The 23582-nt window shown below is 33.4% G+C and overlaps 1 long non-coding RNA gene across 3 annotated transcripts; it reads left to right on the top strand.

The window, feature by feature from the left end:
- The first annotated feature begins 9818 nt into the window (after nt 1-9818).
- Nucleotides 9819-12167, top strand: LOC18106264 (uncharacterized). Of its 3 annotated transcripts, XR_002978415.2 has the most exons (5): nt 9819-10004; nt 10421-10447; nt 10972-11079; nt 11411-11482; nt 11591-12167. It is a non-coding gene; the product is annotated as an uncharacterized LOC18106264 (long non-coding RNA). The 3 variants fall into 3 exon arrangements; XR_002978413.2 differs by having other exon boundaries at nt 10421-11079; XR_002978414.2 differs by lacking the exon at nt 10421-10447.
- The last annotated feature ends 11415 nt before the right edge of the window (nt 12168-23582 follow it).

The raw sequence follows: 23582 nt of genomic DNA on the forward strand, positions 1-23582 counted from the left end.
TTTGTTGAATACATGAAAAAGTTAAAATGTCATCTCTAAGATAACATTTGATTACTTTCTCAAGACATGAGAGATGTAGATAATAAAAACAAAAGAGACATGTCTTCTCTACCTTCTATTTTTCAAAAATAAAAATTCACTTTAAGATAATATCAATGATATTTATTTTATGTCTTTGTTTTTATTCCTCTAACCAAACTGTTTCTATTCCTTCAGTCCATTCAATACTAGTACACTAAGCGGATATAAGTAATTTGTCGACAATAACCAAATGAAAGAAATGGAAAGTTAAGGAGGACTAATACGAGGTTTGTGTTTAAAGTAAGAAAACAAAACACAGTTTATTAGTGGTGCTTGGTAGAACAGGAGAGGCATATGTTATAAGAAACTATAAAGCATGTGACATTTTTTACTATAACCACTTTATTGTTCATCCTCTCACATTTTACTGTGAATGTCAATAGTGAAATTTTTGAAAATTTTCAATTTGATCTTTAAACTTTTCTTTTACACAATTGAGCCTTTTTTTAGCATAAATTAGAGCCTAATTGCATTTTTTTTTTGGGTGAGGGTTGAATTGAAAGGAAGCGGGCTTAAGTGAAAAATACGGGTAAATGGGTGTCAGCTCTGTAATTCGTTTGAAAAGTTCATTTTAGTCCTCTATCTTTTAAAACTATTAGGTAATCGGTCCTTATGATTTTTAATATTACATTTTGATATCATACTGTATTTTTCTTTTTTTTAGTCCTTTTTCAGTGGAAAAGAGAGGGGTTTGCAGAATTCCGGCTTAAAAAGAGAAAATTATCATTGACAATGATTTCAACCACTAAAACAGGTCGATTTTGTGTCAAATGTTTCCATATGATGAAGGGAGTTAAGATTAAGTGTTTTCTTACCTTGAAAACACCTAAAATAAAAAAAGATTTGAGCTTTAGAAGATTTTTTTTGTTTCAGGTTGATTATGGGTTTTGGGGTGGTTTTTTGCATTTTGGGAGGCCATAGATTGGTTATACAAGGTTCCAAAGGTATTTCCTTGGTGTTTTGGGTTAAAAGTGGGTTGAAAAAACAAGAGCCCTGTTTTTCCGGCCACCACAATGGCCGGATTCTAGGAAATTATAGATGACGCATCGTCATTTGTTTTTGGAAAAGAACGCATTGTTCGCCCCATTAACTTTAGAAAAAAAAAGCCCGCGCACATGAAACTAGACTTGCAGGCCTGCATGCAACCCTTTCTTTATGGGCCATGCGCTAGGCTTGACTTACCAAGCCCACAATGCCTGACTTACCAGGCCCACAATACCTGACACCATTCTTTTCTTTATATATATAATTTTTTTTAAATACTACTTTTTTATATATATTTTTAAAAATAATTTTTGCATTTATGTTTTGATTAATATCACTTCTTTGTGAGTTATTTGGCTTATTTAGCCTTTTTGAAACAACAATTTATTATTATTTTATTATTATTATTATTATTATTATTATTATTATTATTATTATATTGAGTGTGTTTAATTTTTTTATGAGCTTAATGTGATTCATCTATAATTTATTTTTTATATACTTTATATAGATTAAACTTATTTTTAAAAATATATTTTTTTTAAAAAATATTTTTAATATGAGCAACCTTGAATATAATTGTTTTCCTTTTATTTTATTCAATAAATTCTATGTGTATGTCAATTTTTGTTACAATTGATTTTTATAAATAAATTCATTAAACACAATTGGTTAAATGACTCGTATTAAATATCTTGACCTACATTATTTTCTCTATTTTTCAGTTTTTTTTGTTATTATTAACAACTTTTATTTATTTATATAAATAATTATTGATTTATTTGATTAAATGTTTATATTAAGTTTTTGATTTATACAATGTTTTATAAAAATAATTTAAAATTTTAAAAATTCATTTTTAAAAAATTACCATCCAAAGCGGCGTAGGTCTATTGTTTATATTGTTATTGCGACTTTAGTAGGTTCAGAAAACAACACAAATCCTCCCTTCCTTAGGAGTCATCTTTGTTTGTCTTTAATAATTGAAAGAGGAGTGTAGTGGTTATTAATAACTTGGAAAGAAGGATGCATTCAAATCATTTGTTATTGGAGGAGCCTATAAGGAATGCTTCAGTTCTGGAGCCATCAAAATCTATAAGCATTCTAGTGGAACTATTATTATTAGTTTAAAATCTGCAGTTTCATTATTGCTTTCGATTGATTTTTTTTTTTATTATTATGATTTTTTTGCAGAGTTTCTTAGCGATGACAGATTATAGGCACACTAGGTCCAAAATCTTGATTTGTTGAGGTTATTTCTGGTTGCCTCAAGGCTGGAATGTCTAGGAATACTTACCTTGTTTTATTTTGTTTATAAATTATTTAGGGTTTTTTTTTGGTTAAAATGGATCTGATTGATTTGGGATTATTGGGTGGCAATGTCATGGGTCTGATAGGAGAATGTGACCTTAAGTGATACGGACTTAGGGTCTTGGAAAAGTGGGGTTGTAATGTATAGTCTAGGATATGGACGTAGCTAGGGTCTTTGGGTATTCAGTATAGTCTAGGATATGCAGTTAGTTATTTGGTTGTTACATTAAAGTCTTTTACGCAGTAGTTATTAATTATGGGTTGTTAGTTGTTGCTTAATTTCTGTAAGTAGTGGGTTGTTGGTTAATTGTATTGTTATTATGAATGAAAAGGTGTAAAACTCGAGAAAAAAAAATCAAAGCTGGATTAAATTAAAGAAAATAAACTAACTAAAAATTGTGGGGTGAAATTATAAGAAAAGAAAAGAGGTATAACTTAATTATAAAAAGAAAAAAAGATGTGGGGGCAAAAAATGATAGACTTAAAGAAAATGGGCCTTAAATGCAAATAAGAATAATTATAGAGCATAAATACTCCTCTTCTCACCAAAAATCTACAACAATCGTAAGGAAAGAAAAGAGGGAGTTTTTGTATCCATTTTTGCAAATCAAGAGAGAAACTGAAATTTCAAGAACCCATCCAAGATTAAGGGTTATAGGTAGAATAAACACTGGTTGGTAAGGGATTAACAAGAAAATTTGAACAAGAAGAGAAGAGGGGAGGGTCGGCTATCATTTGAAAGAAAAGGAGGGAGTTGAAGATCGAAACCTTGATTCTTACCAGGTAAGGTGTTCTAAACATGGTCTTCTGAGTCATTTCAAAGTCGATTATGAATTGATGCATGTATGTTGACTAACTAAGGAAATTGGTCTTGCTTAATTTGGAGTTATAGAACTCCAGCTATGGGTCACCAACCGAGATTGGGTAATGACAGACCTTGTAGGGTAGTAGGTAATGTTTGTTGATGAGTAATTTTGACTATCTTAGAGGCAGAACTAGGTCCTCCTTCCTTCAGAGAACATGTAGCCTCGTGTCTTAGCTTTCCAACAAGACCAATCTCGCTTGAAATGAAGTTCTATAACTCTAGATATAAATAAAAATCTGAGAAGAGATTAGACAATAATAGTTCAATATCAAAACAGTAACAGCTAGACAGTAACAATCCAATGTTTGTTGATGAGAAATTTTGACTATCTTAGAGGCAGAATTGGGTTCTCTTTCCTTCATAGAACTTGTAGCCTTGTGTCTTAGCTTTCCAACGAGACCAATCTCACTTGAAACAGAGTTCTATAACTCTAGATATAGTTAAAAATCTGAGGAGAGGTTGGACAGTAACAGTCCAATGTCTAGACAGTAACAGTTGGACAATAATAGTTCAAGGTTTAAATAGTAATAGTTCAAATATTAAGAAATGACTGAAAGAAAGACTTATTGGTTATTGATATGATTATTATAAAATATATCCTTAAGTGAGGAAAATTTATTAGATAAACCTGTGATTTGCAGGAGGGATCACAAGTGTAGGGCAACAACAGCAGCAGAGGAGCATGAGTAGAGTTTTTATTGCAGGTAAGTAAATCACAACTATACTTTCTAGTTAAATTCCATGATTTTATATGTTACCAATGTGAAATGTGAATTACAGAATATTGGATATTAGGTGAATGGTTGTTGTGTGAATTGTCAAGTAATGAAATTATCGCTGACAATGGAAATATGAGAAGTGTGATTTGAGGCGTGAACTAAGTGTATGTTAGGATCCCGGGTAAGGGGATTGCCATGTATTGACTAGCATATATTTAGTGCATGTTAGGATCCCGGATAAGGGGATCAAACATGTAATGGCTAGCATACATTTAATGTATGTTAGGATCCCCGATAAGGGGATCAACCATGTATTGACTAGCATACATTCAGTGTATGTTAGGATCCCGGGTAAGGGGATCACCTTGCATCAACTCCTACGGGGTGATGATGATGATATCAGTGAAATTGGTATCGGTAATGTGTTAAGCAGAAATAATCATGATTGATCTTATAAAAACTAGAATTGGAGATTGATAATGGGAGGGGAAACAATTTTTAGTAGTCGAACAAGAAAAAGATTCTAATGAAAGCCAGAAGGGAGAAGTGAACAAAATATGAATGCATGTTGCCCTTTTTAAATTGTTTGATATTTGTGTTGTTATATTCATTGTGATATTCATGTTTCAATAATATGTATCTTGTTTCAGGACCATCGCATGCACGATAGGAGTAGATCCTAACTTATGTTCACCTTTTGTAATTTAGGTTCTAGGGAGTATACCATTATATTTTGTAAACATGAAAATGTTTGTATAACTTAATTTGTATAATTAATGTTTAAATTTAATTAAATGAACTTAACTCTGTAGTTCATATAACCACGTTGCATGTATGCGTATTTATATTTTAATCCATCCATAATGATATTTGTTATATAATGTATATCATAAATATTGTGCTTGATATGTATGATGATGTTTGTGGCATTGAGACCTAGGATGATTAGGTCGGGATTGAGCTAGGAGATGCGGGTTGTTAGAAGTATAAACAGGTTAAATGTTAATAACTTGGGACCTCCCGGTATAGGGGAGACTCCGTTGAAATTTCGGTAGACTTTAATATGAACACCATGAATAGATATAGAAAAAGAAATTTAACTACTATGTTTTTTTCTTTGACATGAGATTGTTGTTTTTATCCTGGAACATGGGATGTTACAAAAGGTATCCAGAATTTCATCCAATATGAGTACTTAGAGGACTTAGCCTCCTCGAAGTGGCTATTTAATTATTCTCTATTAACAAGTCCCTTACAAGTGGTATCAGAGATATTCGATCCATGGCTAAAGGGCACAATACACGTTATTCACAACTTGTTGAATCTTTGGCTTTAGTTTGGCAAACTCAAAAAATCTAGCACCAAAATCAGGAAGCCTTGCAACAGGCAATTGAAGCTTAACAACCTGATTATAACTTGTGGTTGTTAATGTGGAAACCCTGGTCCATACTCAGAAGAAGCAGAAAGAGGATACTCCATATGGGTCAACATCTCACATGAGAAATCCTTTAATTGAAGAACATGGTGGAATTCAAACACGGGCTATTCGTCTCGACTTTCCTAAGTTCAGTGGCGAAGAACCTAATGGTTGGATTTATCATGCTAATCAATATTTTACTTATCATCAAACTAACCCTCATCATCGAGTCCTATTGGCTTCTTTTCACATGGAGGGTAAAGCCCTCACTTGGTTTCAGGATTTAGAGGCCTCAGGCAGCATCACTAGTTGGGATGGTTTCACACAATCCTTACTTACCAGATTTGGTCCTTCCATTTTGGATGATCCAATAGAGACTCTTACAAGGCTACGACAAACCAGAATAGTAGAGGCTTACAAGTCCCAATTTGAGATCATATCTAATCAACTTAAAAGGCTGGCGGAACCATACAAGCTTAGTTGTTTTTTAAGCGGCTTACGAGAGGATATTCGATTCATGGTTTGTATGTTAAATCCCTCTAACCTCACAATGGCTTTTGGTACGACAAAAATGCAGGAGGAAAATGCGGGCGCTTTCAGACGGAGTTCACGGTTGGGATCTACTTTGACGTGCCCATTTATCAACCCCCAGACATCAGATACAAAGGCACTTGTTCCAATCCAACGATTATCCCCATTTATCTTCAGATTATGTTACAATTATGATGAGAAGTGGGGGCCGAGCCATAAATACAAATCAGCCCGTTTGTTTATAATGGAATGTGAGGATTCGAAGGGGGAAGAGCTGCAACCCATTCAACAACCATGACTTTTGAAAGAAGCCGTTAGTCCTTTTAGAGGAAGGGAGGTGAATCTGGAAGCAGCAATTGAGATTTCTATTCATGCTTTGGTAGGTTCTCCGAGCCCCAAGACCATGTGCATTCTTGGGCATGTCAATGGTTATGTTGTGGTGCTCCTCATCGATACCGGGGGCATACATAATTTCATGGACCCCTCAATTCAGCAACGAGCGCATCTTCATTCACAATCAACAACATGACTCTTGGTTAGAGTAGCTAATGGGGATAGTTTTTTCAGTAAAGGAAAATGTGTGGATATTTAGTTTCACATGCAGGGTAACACTTATCACATATATTTTTATGTTTTGACTTTGGGTGGTTGTGATATTGTGTTAGGAGTTCAATGGGTCAATACCTTGGGGCCTATTTTATGAGATTTTGTTAAATTAAGCATGGAATTTAATCTGTTGAATTCTAGGCATATTTTACAAGGCATTACACCCACAAAAGTTTCCTTGATGGATAGGGAGCAGTTTGGAAAGGCTATGAATCAAGACAAACAAGGTTTGATATTACAGCCCTTTCCACCTGATGTATTTTGCATTTCTACTCTTGAAACTGACCTCTTTCTTACTAATTTACTTGATAAATTCCAGGAAGTTTTTAGTGAACCCACGAGACTTTCACCAAATCGTGACCACAATCACAATATTGTTCTTCAACTAGGGGTTAAACCAGTATGTGTTGGACCATATCGATACCCTTGTTTTCAAAAAACTGAAATTGAAAAACTTGTTAATGACATGCTTATTTTGGGTATCATTTGACCTAGTCCTAGTCCATTTTCTTCTCCGGTTCTTTTAGTTCGTAAACAAGATGGTAGTTGGCGTCTTTGTGTTGATTAGAGAGCCTTAAATACAGATACCATTAAGGCCAAATTTCCTATTCCTATTGTGGACAAACTTCTAGATGAGTTGCATGGGGCAGCTATCTTTAGTAAATTAGACTTACGTTCCGGGTATCATCAAATTCGAGTTAATCCCGAGGATTTCCCAAAAACTGCTTTCTGTACTTATGAAGGCCATTACGAATTTCTTGTAATGCCTTTTGACCTTACAAATGCTCCACCCACTTTTCAATATCTCATGAATCATATTTTTAAGCCTTTCTTGCGAATATTCATGCTAATTTTCTTTAATGACATTCTTATTTATAGCACCAACTCCGAAGAGCATCGACACCATTTAATATTGGTATTGAATATTTGAAAACATCATCAGCTTTTTGCAAAAAAATCTAAGTGTTCCTTTGGATGTCAGGAGATGGAATATCTTGGCCATTTGATCTCTAAGAAAGGAGTCCGAGCTGATAAAAAAAATGAATCTATGTTAAATTGGCCTTTTCCTTCCACCCTGGTTTTTTTGGTCTCATAGGGTATTATCGTAAATTCATAAAGGATATGGTTTTATTGTTGCTCCTTTAACTTTTTTACTCTGGAAAAATTCATTTGAGTGGACCCCTATAGCTAAAGAAGCTTTCGCTGCCCTTAAGAATGCTGTAATCAACCCCCCTATTTTAATTCTTCCTGACTTTATTAAACACTTTATTATTTAATGTGATGCTTCTAGTTGTGGTATAGGTGTTGTACTGATGCAACAGGAAAGGTCCATTTCCTTTATGAGTCAGGCTATTCATGGGAAGGCCTTGCACTTTTCTACATATGAAAAGGAGCTCATGACCTTGGTTTTTGGCAGTCAAGAAATGGCGTTCTTATGTTTTGGAGCAAACTTTTCGAGTGCAAACGGACCATCAAAGCCTAAAATACCTACTTGAGTAGAAAACATAGGGACACCCATGTAACAAAAATGGCTAAATTGTTGGGCTTTGATTTTTCGGTGGAATACAAGAAGGGAAAAGAAAATCTAGTCGTTGATGCCTTGTCCAGGCAAGTTGACAATGCACTAGCCATGTTGACTGCCTTGTCATTTCCTTTTGATAATTAGATTTCAAATTTACAGGACTCCTATTCAGAGGATCCTAAATTACAGAAACTGATTCTGATTTTGCAGGACAAGGTCTGGATGAGACCAAATATGGCATGAAGGATAGGTTGTTATTTTACAAGGGCAAGATGTATATTAGTGATTCTACTACTCTCAATGATCAGTTGCTCCACTTATCTCATGGAAGCCCTTAGGCAGGCCACTCAGGGTTCCATAAAACTCTCTCTCGGGCTAGAGCTAACTTTTATTGAAAGGGCACGAAGGCTGATATTAAGAATTTCATTAAGGAGTGTGATATTTTCCAACGCAACAAAATTGAAACCATCCATCCAGCAGGTCTTCTCCAACCTTTGTCTATTCCTACAAGGGTATGGTCGGATATCTCCTTAGACTTTATTGAACGGCTGCCTCTTTCTAATGGATTCAATGTGATTTTGGTCATGGTTGATAGATTGAGTAAGTATGCGCATTTTATCTCAAATGCACATCCTTATACAACCACTAAAATCATACATATTTTTATTGCCAATATTTTTAAATTACATGGAATGCCTAACTCTATTGTCAGTGACAAAGATCCTGTGTTCACTAGCCTATTTTGGAAAGAGTTGTTCAAATTGCATGGGACTGAGCTCAAATTTTCATCGGCTTATCATTTTCAAATAGATGGTTAAACAAAGATTGTGAATAAGTGTGTGGAGCAGTATTTACGATGTTTTTTTCTAGGGATAAGCCTAAAAAGTGGTCTCAGTGGTTGCCTCTTGCATATTGATGGTATATTACAAACATTCATGTTTCCACTAAACTTTCACCATTTGAGGCAAGGTGTTCTGACGGGGGAAGGATTGTCATGGGTCTTTTAAGAGGACATGGTTTTAGGTGATGTGGACGTGGGGTCTTGAAAAAATAGGGTTGTAATATTGCCTAAGTCTTTGGGTATTCAAAATAATTTAAGATATATAGTTAATTATTTGGTTGTTAATATTGCCTGAGTCTTTGGGTATTCAATATAATTTAAGATATGTAGTTAATTATTTGGTTGTTACTTCAAAGTTTTTTACGCAATAGTTATTAATTATGGGTTGTTAGTTATCGTTTAATTTCTATAAGTAGTGAACTGGTGGTTAATTATATTATTATTTAAATTATTATTATAAATAAAAAGATATCCAGAATTTCATCCAATACGAGCATGCACTGAGGACTTCGTCCATGGAGTGGCTATTTAATTATTCTCTATTAACAAGTCCCTTACATTCAGTGGCTAGGTTTGATCTTTCATGGGGTGACCCGGATTATCACCAGGAGATTTTGGAGAACTTGAAGGCTGCTGTCAAGACCACTAAGAGCTTGTTTGGCAGTGTGGTTGCGGATGCTTTTCAAATAACTTTTCGTGCCAAAATGCTTGACAATGATGTTTTTTCATTTTTTTAAAATTATTTTTGACATCAGCACATCAAAACGATCCAAAACATATAAATCATATTAAATTTTAGCAAAAAATAAAATAAATTTTCAAGTTTTTTGGGAATGCAAGTTGAACCGCATTCTCAAACGCTTCCTAAACTCTATGTTGTACGTTTCTTTTTTTATTCATTTAGTTTTCTAAATTATTTATTACGCTAATTGTAATGGTAGTAGTAGTTGAAACAATTTGTTTCCTTCAGGTGATGCTCGACACTGTGGGAGCTGAGTTGCAGGTTGTTCATAAAAAACGGCAGCCCCATTTCACTTCTGGCAGATGATTTTGTTATTCTGACTCCAGATCAACAACGGGAAGCTTCTTCTGAAGTTCTCCCCACCAATTTTGATGGACTATCTGAGGTTTGTTCTATATATTCGTTCATCATTTCTGCGAACATACTGTTGGTGTAATAATTGTTCTGTCTTTCTATTTGATGGAACCATTATTGGTTAAGGGTAGGTGTATGTAATGCAAATTACCACTCTTAAAATCCAGATCAAACTTGGTGCTTTATGGTGCTTTAATGATTGAAATGTTTGATTATGTAGAAATCTGGGTAGCCATGGGGACGAACAAGAAGTTAGAACTTTGAATAAAAGAAATATGGTTTTTCTACTGTTTTACAATCCAATTTGTGACATTAGTTTTTATCATCTGTTTATCATACATAAAATTAAGTGTATTGGTTTTCCTTTCTGGATCAAAGGAACTGTGAATTTATTGATAAATATGAATTTTTATACAATTTTCATTACTATCAATCTGGTCTTTGTAGGCAGTGAAGACTACTGTATGGCTGGAGGTAAGAGAAGGACAACATTGGTTGCTAATCATTGATTATAGTCTTCTGTCTAGTTTTTTTACAATGTAAATATTATTCAGTCATTGTCTGAAGGGAAGTGGGATTCTTGCTTTGGTGTTTATATATTATCCTCCAAACAAGGAGGTTAAAATCTGACCTACAGCTTTATTATTATTATTCTCTCTCACTCCTTTTTTACATAAAGAATACACTCAAATAATTTTTATTTCTTTCTATGCAATTGTTACTAATATTTTACTTATTTTCTCTCTTTCCACCAACAATTTCTCTTACAACTTATTAATAAACCAGCTATCATCAAAAACTAACTTTTACATCAAATTTACCCTTTAATAATTCATATTCATTTTTAACCTGGTACCAGAGGCCACCTAAGGTTTAAAGAAGTTGAGATTGCTCTTGGGAACTTAGTCACAATACTGTTAATACTGTGTGCGTGTGATTCCGGGAAGAAAATGCTTATGGATGACCTGTAGTGATTTTCCTGGAATTGAATTGAGCAGGTTTCTGAGGTGAAGGGCAGTGTGTCATAAAGAATTCGGCAACCTTGGCTGGGTCTTTATTCACTTTGCATGCCTCAACTTCCTACTCTTTCAGATAAAGATAAGTAGGTCAGTCCTGAATCTATCTTCAATTTAATAATGGATGTCATATAATATTTATCCATTTTCTTTCACGAGATATCTTGGTCTGCCTCATTTATTTCTTTTAAGTTCTATGCCTGATTTTTTCCCTTTCTGGGAGTTCAAAACAAAATTGATTTCCTCTCACTGTCGTATACATGGCATGCAGAAGATGTATGCCATGTAAGTATTTTCCTGATTCAATGCCCTTTTGTTGCATCCTGGCTTGTTGAACCAGTGATCTTCCTGTATTTGCAAATGAAGCTCGTGTCTTTGTGGCTCCAGTAAGAGTCCTTTTTTTTTCTTCACTGCGATGCAGGCCCGTGGGTACTTATCTAAGCTGGGTGATCTATATCAGACTCAAACTCTTGCCAAGATTGAGAATATAGAGGTTTTTAGCATATACCAACCATTATCTCATAACTTAACTATTTTCCATCGGGGTAAACTAAAAGCAATGTCATTTTTGTGCACGTATTTAAATGTTTCTTCGTTTCAGGGGTTAATCCATTTTGATGAGATATTACAAGAAACTGAGGGCATTATCCTTTCCAGAGGGAATTTGGGCATAGATCTCCCACCAGAGAGGGTTAGTTTCTAAGTTTAATGAAGCAGTCATAGTGTGTATAGCATAAAGTTCTTGTGTGTTTGATTCAATGGCTATATAAGATTTAAGATGTCTAGATCTGCGTATACTTGCCTCTGCTGATGCAATACAAATTGCTGACATCTTCTGTGTTTTATTATGCTAGTCAACTTCTCATGGATTCCACCTTAGGTGTTCATTTTCTAATTTTAACAAAGCAGTCACTGTATAGCATAAAGCTCTTGCACATTTGATTCAGTGGCTAGTTAAGATGCCTGGATAGTCTATCCTTGACTCTGCCGACGTCTTCTACTATATGTTTTGTTATGCTATTCGATTTAGGCATTTCAATGGTGTTATAGAAGATAGTTGAATTTGCAACATCTTTTATGCAGCTGACGTATAATGGATATCTGTTCAACATATCAAATTATGTGTCAAGTCTTTCTGTTCTGGACTAATAGAATGTCAATTACAGATTTTTTGATTTTGGATCTTGCCTCGTTACAAAATTCCTAGTTTCTTCTTCAAAGCTGGAATCTTCTAATCATCTTCCATTTGTTGAAGAGCAGATAAATTATCCTGCAGGGACGTTTTAATTTTGGGTAGGAAAAGCCAAGCTTTAAAAGTCATTCTTTTGCTTGTAAACAACTTGATGACCAAAGCTTTAGCCTTCCCCTTTCAATGGAAAGTACAATTGATTTTAAAGATGAGTTTTTCATTTCTTCATTTCCAGAAGTATAAAACCAAAATTACACCAAAATCTATGTAGAGACAAATAATTGCACCAAAATCTTTTATAAATTTAGAATACATACACTTATTAGCACCATTGTGATGAAAACCATTTAACAAAATTGACTTGTCAAACTTTTCATGTTATTATTTCAGAGCTGTTTTAAAACATATAAAAATTTTACCAATTTACAGACGTTTTCTTCATTTTAAGGAAGTATAAAACCCTCAGGTTGCTTCATATACACTTCCTCCTTTAAATCTCCATTTAGGAAAGTCATCTTACCATCCATTTGATGAACATACAATTTATAAATTGATTGCTAGTGCAAATAAAACTCTAATTGATGTAATTCTTGCCACCAGAAAATAAGTGTTAAAATAATTAACACTCTCTTTTTTAGTAAAACCTTTGACAACTAATCTAGCCTTGAAGGTTTGTATAAAATCATTGGTAATGTATTTTCTTCTAAACACTCACTATTGGCTTAGAATTAGAACCTGGAGGTAAATCTACTAGGACCTAAGTATTATTAGACAATATTGAATCAATTTCATCATTTACTGCTTCTTTTCAAAAAGCAACATCTCTAGAAGACATAGCTTGACAGAATGTCTTTAGATCATCTTCCATATTTAGGATCATAGGTGTCCTTTTCAATATTGTATTTCTATCACATTCCACTAAAAATACAATTAAATCAGTAGAAATAAAATCTATATCCATGTGTTTTTCCTTTCTAACTCTTTGACTTATTCTAAGTTCACTTGAACTTATTACTTTTAGTTTTTTACGTTTTTCACTTAATGCTAAGCTAGAAGTCATTACTTTTAGATTTGGTTCTTACACATTTGAATCACTTATGAATTTATTTTTGATAAATTCAACATGTACAAATTCACAATTACATTAGTTTTTAAATCCAACAGCCTATAAGCCTTTGAATTTTGTGTATAACTAACAAAAACACTCTTAAGGCCTCTGGGTTCTAATTTTGTTTTTTTTATTAGAATAAAAAACTTTATAAAAAGCTACACACCCCAACACTTTAAAATAATTCAACTTTGGTTTTCTACCATTCCATGCTTTATAGGGAGAAACATTTAATTTTTTAGATGATACTTTATTATGATGCAGTAAGTAAAGTTTCATCCTATAAATTATTTGGTAAATTAACATTTAAAAGCATGACATTGACCATATCTATTAAGGTCCATTTTTTCTTTCAGCAAGTCCATTATGTTGTGGTGTATAGAGTGCTGTCATTTGATGAATTATTTCGTTTTCCTCACAAAATATAGACAACTCCTTAGAAAAGTATTCTCCATTTCTATCACTTCTAAAAATTTTAATTTTCCATTCCTTTTGATTGTTTATTATTTTCTTGAATTCTTTGAGTTTTCCAAAAGCTTTGTCTTTAGTTCTTAACAAGTAAATATAGGTAAATTAGAATAATCATTAATAAAAGTTATGAAATATCTTTTCTCACCTCTTGTTAACATACCATTTATTTCACATATATCATAATGGACCAACTCAAGTAATTGAGAGTTCCTTTCTACTTTAGGAAAAAGCTTCTTTGTCATCTTTACTTGAATACATACTTCACATTTGTTATTATTATCATGCTGGTATGAAATATAACCATGCTTTCACATATATTTCAAATATCTATAATTTAGATGTTCTAATTTGGCATGCTAAAGAAGAGAAGTAGATTCAACCATATAAGCTGAAATAATGATTACATTAATACTGAACTTAAACATGTCATCATAAGAATAACCCTTTCCCACAAACTTCCCACTCTTGGTTACAATAATCTTATCAGACTCAAAAACAATCTTGAACCCTTTCTTGCTCAAGAGACTAGCAGATACAAGGTTTTTTCTAATCTCAGGAATATGAAACACATTGACTAAAGACAATTTTTGTTTAGAAGTAAAGTACAACTCAATAGTTCATTTTCTCAAAGCTTTGGTAGAATTATGGTTGCCCATCAAAACCTCTTCAGGTTTTTTTAATTCTTCATACGTCTTGAACCATGCTTTGTTGTTGCAAACATGAACTATTGCATTAGAATTCAGTCATCAATATGAAGTATTCGCAACATTAGTTGCCATATTTAATTTCGTAATCATTCCAATTTGAATGTTTGAAACCATGACAATCAACTCCCTAACTTCGTCATTTTCAACCATATTCACTTTGAAAGAACCACCTTTCTTGTTGAAATTCTTGAATCTGCACTCTTTTATGTAGTGTTTTTTATTTCCACAATGGAAACAAACCATATGCTTCTTGTTAGCATTCTGTTTTTTTCTTGAATTTGTTTCCATTCTTTTGCACTTTCAGATTGTTTTGAGTCATTATCAAACCAGTTTCAGAATCAAATTTACTTTATAATTTATTGCTTGCAATTCACGCATATGAGATTGAATCTCAATTTGCAAGTGTGTTTGACATTGTTCAAATGTATAATTGTTTGTAGAATGCAACATCTTCTTCCAATATTCATTCCAGGATGAAGGAAGTTTTGATAAAACAGCCCCCACTTGAAGTGAATCAGGAACTTTGATATCCAGATCACTAAGTTTTGATATCAGCATTTGAATTTCATGGACTTGATCCATGATTGGCTTATTGTCATTAATCTCATACTAAAAAAATTATAAAGTAAGAAAACGATCAGAACTTGATTTTCCCTACTTGTAGTGTGTCTCCAAAGCAGCCCAAATTTCTTTTGGCAAATTTAATTTGGCGAAGATATCATAAAGTCGACTAGTCAGAGTATTCAGAATATGTTCTCGACAAAACACTTTATTTTTTTTCACGTTTTAGTCTTTCAATCTTAATAGTAGTAGATTCATCTTCTTGTGGTTCAAGTAGTCCAGATAGATTTGAGTTAAAAATATATTAAATTTTTAATGAAATAAGCAGGGACACTATCTTGTTCATCAATTTTGTGTAATTCATACCATCAAAATGATGTAAGTGAATTTTAATATCCTTAGCAACTCTGACGCTTAAATTCATATTTATCTCCTCCAGTCATTTATTTTTTTTCCATAGCATACGCAACAACACATATGTCTGCATGTATGTGTAATGATAATAGTCTTTATTTTACAATACTTACGTGATGAGGATGTAGGAATCTTTCTACATCTTTTCTTAGCAAGCTTGTAAAAAATTGATATGAATATATAGAGGATGTTCATCTTGACATGTACTAGACTACATGTAATTACTAATGAAAAAGAATAATCACCGTGGATGGTAACTACATATAACTATTGAAATGATGGTCACCTTAACATAGTGACAACACATGGATTATTTTAACAGGTGATCACCTATGAATACTATGAAAGAATGATTTTCCTGACATGGCATGTATCTTCCCGTAATTTTTCATATAATTATCTTTCACAATTTGTCATATTAATGTAAAATAGGCTAGAATTGTTTTTTTAATAAAACTTATTTATCCTTATCTTACTTCATCATATGTTACTCCTCCGACCAATTTAACATGACTTATGACACTCATTATTCACTACATATACATCTTAAACATACAAAGGGATCTACCATTTAAAAACATATAGTGTATCTATCCAATTTTAATGAAACTTCATCGGCACCTTCCTTGTACGGAGGGTCTACCTAAAATTTTGTTTCATATTAATAAATGTAAACACATAAAAAATACAACCCATAATTCATTCATGCATTCATTACTCACATCAAGTTTACCTCAAGCTCACCATTTATTACACTTAACAACTTCATACAATTTTCATGAAATTCATCCATCAAGATAAAACTACTATAATACTTAAGATTATCTATAGTTATTTGTTAAGACAATTTATCCTTTTTACCTTCTTACAACCATATAATATTATAACTTAAGTACATATATAAACTTATTTACATAAATACATTGGTTTTACAAAAGTTTACTTAGATACAAATAATAGTAGAAATTAAATCATAGAACCACGATTATCACATAAATACATTGATTTAGATCTCCCCTCCTTTCATTATACTTGTTTTGACGTTACTTTGACATAGAAAAAGTATATCTCGTTATCCATATATCTCATAACCTAATTCCATAATTTTACTTGTTTTCCCCTAAACCTTTAGTTTCAACTATTTCAAGCATTTCATTGTTACTTTCTCATCCATACCATTTGGCTGACATATTTTTCACATAATAGACCTTACCTTTGTGGTTAGCTTATCTTCATGTAGTAGTCCTTACCATTATGGTCGACTCGTTATCTCATAATAGTCTTCATCACTATCATGGCTGACTTATTTACACATGATATTCTTTATCATTGCAGTTAACTTATATAAACATGATAGTCATCACTATTATGATCGACTTATTTTTATTATAATAGTCTCCGCCATTGCAGCCGACTTGTACACTTTCAAACTTAATTATATATATGTTTATGTATTCTTGTATTTACTTCATTTATGTACCAATTAAAGTTTGCAAACCTTCTTCTAATAAAGGAAAAGGTAAGGCGAAGGGCATATTCCTGGTGTTTTTTTTTTAATGAGCTCTTTTTATTGTAGGTCCTACCTTGGATTTCCCTCGTGACATCAAAAAGGTACCTAAATCAATACCCATTTATTATAATCTATCTTTTTCAATTATCTAATCATATCATCATCCATTATTAATCTTGGGTTACCCATGCATTTGTTCATCTTAAGCATTCTTTATATCTCATTTTGGCTATCAACCCATTAATTAATTCATTCATTCACTTACACATTCACATCATCCTTTTTTGCCACCAACTTATTCATTCAGTCAAACACTTATTTTGTTATTTCAGCCATCCATACATTCATTTCCTTCAAACCCAAGCATTCATTTCATCTTAACATACATTATGCCATTTAGGCTTCTTTTGAATTTATTTTATTCTAGCCAAAACACTCACTTCATCCTAACACATTCTATGCCACTTCGGCTTTCTAAACATGCATTCCATTTTAACACATCATATGCCATTTTTTACGTTCCATGCATTTATTTTATTCTAGCTAAAACATTCATCTCATCCTAACACATTCTATGCTATTTTGGCTTTTCCAAGCAAACATTTTATTTTAACACACAATACACCATTTTTGGCCTTCTAATTTATTTATTTCATTCTAGCTATCATAACCCAAAATTTAACCCTTTTTTTTTCTAAATATTTTCAAAATACAAAAAAAATATATATGTCCTTGACATATTTGTCTCATTTTTAGCATTTTCAGTGTCTTCTAAAAAAAATTCAAAATTTTTCATTGCGTTCAGTTTTTAACGCGTAATTTTTAAAATTGTTGATTTTTCTCATTGAGTCGACGTTACCTTTTCAAGCATTTTTAAAAAAATATAAAAAAATAAAAATAATAAAAAATATTTGGACAAAAATGAAAAGGAAAAAAACAATGTATTAAAGTGAATTTAGGTTGCTTGTTGGACCAAGTAAGTGGAAAAAAAGATGAAATTTTCCACTTTTATAGGTGGTTATCTCTTACAAGGAAAAGGGAGGGGGGGCTAAGGAACCCAAAAAAAAAACCAAAAACTATTTTCCACACTTTTATCTCCAGCTCACACACTCATAAGAACATAAAAAAACCCTGACCCTATCTCTAGCTACACAAGAGACCAGTCAAGAACCTGTTTTCTCTGCAATCATCATAAGCAGCCACAAAAACCACCACTTTCATTTCCCAATACCGAGCATATCAAAACACCTCAACACCACCGTAAAAACCACTACACAAGCAGTTGCAACTCTCTCTCCTCAACCTCATAACCTAGCCTCACCGTGACAACTCATACAGCCATCACCAAGGACAACAACCCTTCCCCTTCATGGTTTCCTTTCCTCGGGTCATCATCAGCCCCCACAGTAGTAAAGATAGTAGCCTCTTCTCCCTTTCCACCATAGCCTCAACTAGCTCCAACTAGTATTTATAACAAAGACCACACTAGCAGCTTCCTCCCCCCTTGGCCAAACCACCCAAGACAACCAGCTCCTCTCCTCCACTTCATCCATGAACAGCAATAGCAGTAGATGAACTTCCTCTTGGACCAGCAAACTACACCAACTATCTCTCCAACAACCACAAACGATAGTTCCACCCAATAACAACAGTTCCATTAGCTCAGCCTCATCTTCAGTTGGTTTCTCTAATAGCTTTTTTCTATAGTCTCAAAGACTAGCCAACCAAAAACACTATTTACTCTAACCCAGCCATGTTGCCAGCAAAAAGGCCACCGCTACCTCCACCGAGAGCCTCTAGACCTGCGCCACCAGGGTTTCCAACAACAACCTCCTCTTCTTAATAGCAGCAACACCAGTTTCAATAACTTTAGCAGCTCTTACTCTCAACAACGTGAGCAGCAACCTCGCTAACCGCCAGCTCCTTCACCAGCAACAACAGTAACCCATCCTCACGGTAGCACGCAACTCCTTTTAGCTAGGTAACCTTCTTTTCTTTTCTTTCTTTAGCTGAGTTTCGTTGCATGCAAGACGTGAATTAATTCATATCCTACAGCAGCTGATTTTCTCTCTAGCAAAGGGAGATAGGTTGGGTCCGCCCATTTTCATATAAAAAAGAGAAAAAATGTTAGGCTATCAGTCGGCCCACCTCAATTGAGTTGGGCCTGACCACCCCAACCCCTTAAGTTAAGGTTGTGTTTGTAAAACACGTCATAGCGCATTTCTCTTAGTTTTAGTTTGTCTTTTTTTTAATGCTTAACAAAAAATTAAAAAAAAATCTGAAAACTTTTAAAGACCATTTTGAAATTATTTTTGGATCCCTTACATGCTTTTACATCAATATTATCTAATATTGGGTTGTAGACTTACACTGTAAGATATAGATCCGATATTAAAACTACATGGTTTTTCTTCAGAATTTCAAAAAAATTCAAAAATTAAAAAGCAATTCCTTTATTTCAGAAAATACCAAAATACGCTCTTTTTTTTAAGAATTTCATTTAATATATGGTTGTAGACTTACATTGTAAGATACATACCCAATATTAAAAATACTTCATTTCTCTCCGAAATTTTGAAAAAAAAAAATTCTCTCATTAAAAAAAACACAAAAAAATATGTTTTGTTTTTGTGCAAATGGCCAAATCCAAAAGGTTTTTTCATGTATATTTTCTAAAAAAGACAATTGTATTTTTATTATGTATTAAAGGGATATCATAGCGAGTTTAATTATCCATTAGGGTTTGACCAAAGTATAAAAAAATCCTACAAAATTAGTTGTTATTCAGAGTGTTAGGATTTATATTTGTGGGGGGGGTACATACCCTCAAGTATTAAAGATACAAAAATATAAAATAAATATGATGCTAAAATTAAAACCTTAGAATGATTACGATTTATTCTGATACGGTAGAGACTTCTTTATGAAGGGAGACCTGCCTTGAACCTTAGATAAGACCAACAAATAAAAACATATCTTAGATTAACAATTAATCAACAATGCAGCTTACCATAGGTAGAGTACACTAGAGGTGATGCATCTTCCCCTTGCATAACTAGTTCTTTTAATTAGACCCTCGCAGACTAATAAGTTTTATAGTGACCATAATACTAGGTGATGACTCTTGAACCCTTTAATCATAACTTTATGATTAAACCCAAAACCCCCGTCATTTCCAAGAGGCAGCTCTATCATTCGATGTCATGCACGTCATGACAATATGGCAACTCCACTAGGGACTTGTTTGGTCAGACCGAGCTTTGTTTGTTTCATTGTTTGCCTGATTATTTTTGTTGGTCTATTTAATTAATTTTAGCATGCATTCTTTCTACATACTGCACATGCATAAATATGTTGGGTTAGGTGGGGAGTAGCAGTCTGTCTCATGACTTTCAGTTGGGTTTCAGATTCATGAGACATCCAACTATGAGCTAAGTGTTTACTTGGTAATGGTGGTCACATTGTGCCCCAACCATTCCTTGTAAACCCCATACTGCATTCATGAAAGGTGGTCACTGGACATGTCATAGATCCTTTTGAGAACAGGCAAAAACTTACCCTTCATGTAATGGCTTAGAACTTGACCTTAGGATATGGACGCCCTAATAATTCATTTTGCATCAAAATAGACTTGATTAATAATCTTGAACTCTGCAAGATTTTTTGAGCTAAAACCATGATTTTTTCAACAAAGAAGTTATAAATTAGCCATTTAAATAGGTTAATCCATAGTTGATGTAGATGTATATACACTTGCATTCATAAACATACACACATTCATGCTTTGAAGTTTAAATGTGATGCATACACAGATTGAAATATAGGTCTCTAAAAAGCCCCAATCTACAAAGTTTACAACACCCAATTATGATAAAGACGTATGAAAGATGAAGAACGTGCTCACTGTGATGCCCATTTCTAGGAGGAGTTGAACTCCATAAAGGCTAACATGGCTCGCATCACAGGCCTGTTTGAGCAAACATTCAGAAACCTCTATGGTCAAGGCCCATCTAATCAGCCTGTTACTTTTGCAATAATCCAGTCTGAAGAAAGAGCAGGAGGACAGGCTCAGGACCCTTTATGTAACACAGCCTTTATGTAGTCCATAATACTTATACCAGGCCCAACAGCCATTGACGCATTTGCTAGCGAATCCTGAAAAACAAAGTCTCATGAGGACATTGACTATGAAAAGATACCAAGACTGGAAGCAAGAGTGAAGGCTATCGAGGGAGCAGACTTGTATGACCTCGTACAAGTTACAGAAATTTGTCTAGTCCTGAATATAATTGTACCAAAGAATTTCCATGTACCTAAGTTCATAAAATACACTGGAACTCAGTGCCCTACCATTTACCTTAAGTCCTATTATAACAAGATGACAGAAGTTGTGCACAATGGAAAATTATTAATGCATTTATTTCAGGATAGCCTGATTAGGGTAGCTCCAAGCTAGTACATGAAGTTAGATAACACCAAGATTCGAGGATGGAAATACCTCATAGATGTCTTCATCAAGCAATACAAATACAACATGGACATGGCTTTAGACTGATCCGGTCTATTAGCATTAAGAAAGGAAGCCATGAATCAATGCAGGAATATGCTCAACGGTGGAGAGAGAAGGTTGCTCAAGTTGATCCACCCCTACTTGAAAAAGAAAGTAAATCTATTCTCTAATACTTTCAAAGACCCTTATTTTGATCATCTGATTGGTGCTCCAGCCTAAGCCCAACACTTCATTAACATAATGGTAGTGACTGAGATAATCAAGCAAGCCATAATAGCAGGTAGAATTGCTGTCGGAAAAAATAAAGAAGACAATAAGATCCAACAATTAGGGTTCAACCAAAATCAACCAAGGAAGTAATGGGGGCCATAGAAGGATGTTAGGGCAGCCCCATAAACATCAACAACAAAACAAGAAGGCCTTTTCACCTTTTCCCTTGCCTTTAAGAGAGATGTTTAAGAAACTGATCAGTATAAGACATATCACTCCGATTTCATAGAAACCATTCTACCTACCACACCTGAAATGGTATGAGACTAACAAAACATATGAATATCATGATGGAGCAACGGAGCACAATGGGGGTTTGACCAAAATCAACCAAGGAAGCAATTGAGCAATAGGAGGATGTCAGGGCAGCCTCATGGATATCAACAACAAAACAAGAAGGCCCTGTCACCTTTTCCCTTGCCTTTGAGAGAGATGTTTAAGAAACTGGTTAGTATAGGAAAAATCACTCTGATTTCACAGAAACCATTTTGTCTACCACACCTGAAATGGTATGAGCCTAACAAAACATGTGAATATCATGATGGAGAAATTAGGCACAATATTAAAAATTGTCATTCTTTCAAGGAAAAACTTCTTCAGCTTATCAAGGCTGAGCATGTTACATTGAGGGCTAAAAAACCTCCAAGGGCAATGAGGAGGGACAAATAAGCCGACTATGAAAGCTTCAAGTGTTGAAAAAAATAAGATAAGACAGATTGTTTTTAGTCAACATGCTTTGTCATTTTAGCTTTGTAAACAAGGTCTTCAAGACCATGTTTTATTTTTAGATGTTTTGCAAAAATCAATCATATGTTTAATGGATTGTGCCTTTTTATAGTCTAATTTTTTCATTGAAATAAATAAATATTTCTCTATGATGATGGTTTTTAGAGCATGATCAAACCTCAAGGTATGTCTTGCAAAGCACTAGCAGGCAAACCTTTTGAAACTCATCAAACTAACCTTCATGATTGACTCCATGACTCAATTCAAAACATTTTAGCCACATCAATTTTGAACGTTACAAAGGCACAATAATGCAATTACCAATCAATCTCAAAATTTTAGTTCTTTAACTAATTCATAACAAGTAAAAAAAAAACCACTTAATAGTGCAATAAAAAAATAATATAAAGACTCATGAAGCATTATAAACTAAAAACTATCAATACAAAACCACGATTATGAAATCACGAATAACAAAACGAATTTGTGCAAAACATGAACAATACAAGGACACGAGAAAAAATTACAAAAATAAAAGAACTAATGAAATAAGACTCAAATAACCCAACTACGCAATACTATTTTTTGTTGTTTGACTTAGCCGAAACTATCAACAATGAGAATATTGACCCAAAACTAGTCGTTATGAATTTATTTATTTATTTTGTGATTTTTTAAAATATCCCAACAAAATATACCTGAAAAGCTTCAAGATATGATACTAATATAACCTAAGAGTCATTATTTTATTTTTAGATTTGAGTTGTTGAATCTAAGATTTGATGAAAACCCTAATTTGTAGTTAACCCTAGACTTTCTTTTTCAACTTTTTTGTGATTTCTTTGATCTTTCTTCCTCTTTTTTTAATTGTAAACAATCAGATCATAAATAGTATTCCATTACACACACACACACACATTATGCCACAAGTCTATATGGAATTACAACAATGATGAAATAACACATAAACTACAAGATAAAAGGATATAACCTGATTTTAGAGCCTTACTCTAATACCAATTAATGCGAACCCTGTGGATATAAAAATCCAAAAATCCATAGTCAAATTGACCCTTTCTAAGAATGCTAATTTCAGGCTTGTGATTGAGCTTGATACAACGATAACC

This window comes from Populus trichocarpa, chromosome 16 (assembly GCF_000002775.5).
Source record: "Populus trichocarpa isolate Nisqually-1 chromosome 16, P.trichocarpa_v4.1, whole genome shotgun sequence".
In the NCBI taxonomy this organism is placed as follows: Eukaryota; Viridiplantae; Streptophyta; class Magnoliopsida; order Malpighiales; family Salicaceae; genus Populus; species Populus trichocarpa.